Genomic DNA, 2599 nt, shown 5'->3' on the forward strand with positions numbered 1-2599 from the left:
GGACAAAGCTAATTTTTACGAATTGCAAAATGGCGAATAATTTTTCCCTTAGTTTACTGTCATTTTTACTGTATATATTTTCATGTTATTCATATTATATATTAACAGTACATGTATTTCACATATTTTTTTTTTCATATATGAAATTCATGTTTTGTTATATTAGTGATATTTTTACTCTTGTCTTTTTACTAGGAAATCTTTAGTTATTATTTCACATGTTTTTTTCTTTTTTAACAAAAATCAACCCTTTAAAATGTATTCCCTTGACAGAGGACATGCACAAAATCAAACAATATGTTTATGTGTATAGATATAAGTTTGAATTTAATGCTTATTGTCTTTTCTTTTACTTTTTTCATTTTTTATATTAATACATCTACATTTACACCAAAGCCCTGTTTATCTGTTATTGTGTTGGTATTATATTTAGTAGCTTTTGCATAATATGTAAGATTTTTTCCAACCCCAACATCACACCATCGAAGAAAAAAAATTGACCATGATTTATTTTCTCTTTTAAACGCAATAATATTGAACGATTTGCATAACCTTCTATAAATGGAAATTTATATACCATGCAGTGTTTGGGTAATCTACCACAGCAACTTTTAACCATATTTTCAATCTACAAAATTACAAAGACATAAAAATATGATATGCTTATAATAATTTCATTTCAAAGTTCCTATTGAATAATTTTTTTTTCGATTCCGCCTGGGGAATCAAAATGAAACTCTTGAATACATATACAGTGCATTTGCCTTGTAAATGAATGTAATAATACGCGCTACTCACGCCGTAAATTTAGCAGGATTCGTGATTGAGAGGAGATGCAGACAAAGCTATACAGACAATAAGATTTTTTACATCCTGGTCTTGCAATGCCATGGCAAACAGTCTAAAAACAATGGCATTCTTACGTAGCGAAAAAAGGTTTGTCACTAATTCATCAACTTCACCAAGGTGTTTGTCGACTATCATTGTACTCCCGTAAAACCTCGTGCATCATTGATGCAGATTTGAAACGGAAAAGCTGGAAAAAGAATAAAGAGTTTTCAGTAATTTGATAACAAATCTGTTTAGTCCACGCACCAAACTTGTTTAAAACAATGAATGCTCCCGTGAATGGAACACTCCCCAGGCGGAGAAAGCTGGATTCAATTTGCCAATTTCTTAAAATATAGTTGCATAACGAAACGAAAATTTATCTGCGTTTTGCATGGTGTAATTAATTTTGCATAATATGTCGATTTGCGAGGCGAAATGCGATCTCTTTATTTGTTTTGTCATAAATTTTGTACTATTGTCGTCAGATTTTCAGATCTCTGCAGGATTTTGTCAGATTTAGACTTGTGATTTTTCTATTTACGTATCTAGCTTGCCTTCTCTTTATCTTTAGTACAAGATTATTTTTAATCACATGTAGTGAGGACTTTGCATACAATTAATATTTAGACAATAAAGCGAGTTTTATATAGATATACGTGCAGTTTGGTACTTATTTATGTAATAATTTGTTGTCGTTACCATTGTATGTTGTTGCTTTGTTTTCGTTCATTTAAAAAGTGTTGTTTTTGTTGTTGTTGGTTTTTGTTGGGTTTTTTGGTTACTTCCCAACTGGAACTTGTTTAATAACATGTACGATGTAAATTGCAATACCTAATCCACTGCGTTATAAAATGCAAATTATCAATGCATGTGCATATTCTGTGAAGGTTACCTACAACTCTGCCAAACCCTGAGTAATATTTCAAGACAACAATCAAGAACAATTCTTTGTAAATCGCACCGGAGATCGACTGCTACACGAGAATGAATGCCTCCAATTGTGGACCATCTACTCGTGACGCTTCCAATCTTGTGTCTGACTTCGCTTCTAACTGTCATGTTTATGATGCAAGTCAATTTATGAAAATCAAGTTTTCTTCATTTTTCTTGGGCAATATTTCAAAGCGGCATTCTATCGATAGATTTATAACCAAATAAAGAGATAGCAGATCTGTGTTATTTACGGAATTCGCCATAAGCTTGGGCGATTTCACCAAACAAACCTAAATTGCTTTCGTCACCGACAATACTCTCTTGAGATGGAGACTAACGGTTTTCCTTGGTACTTTATACACAGATCCTACACAAAACAAATATCCATCAATCTCGCAGAATTATCTTCAAGTACTTAAGCGGTATTCGTAACGGATCTAAGTGGCCCCGGCTCGTACCCGTCGTCTCGAGAGATTGCATGTAGTTGTAAATTTGTCCAGAACCTCGGAATGAAATCGTGGTTAGTAATGTATTGGTTAATTGATACATTTTCTCAAGTTGCCGGTGTAAATTGACTGGCACCTCTCTTTTCGTGACGACCCATAGAATTCTGGCAATGAAGAGAATGTAAATCAGGACCAGAATTTACGCCTCAGCCGGGACTAATTCAAAGCTATCTCCTGGTCTCTCCATCTTGGTGTCACTGGAGACAAACCCTTCACAACATCTGAAAAACCCGACTTGGATAGAATACAGACTGATGCATTATCCATCTCGGAAATTTAAAGGTTGTCACCCTGTAAGAGGTCCCTAATGGAGTCGAGTGAGAATCCGG

Source organism: Crassostrea angulata, chromosome 6 (genome assembly GCF_025612915.1).
Source record: "Crassostrea angulata isolate pt1a10 chromosome 6, ASM2561291v2, whole genome shotgun sequence".
Taxonomy (NCBI): domain Eukaryota; kingdom Metazoa; phylum Mollusca; class Bivalvia; order Ostreida; family Ostreidae; genus Magallana; species Magallana angulata.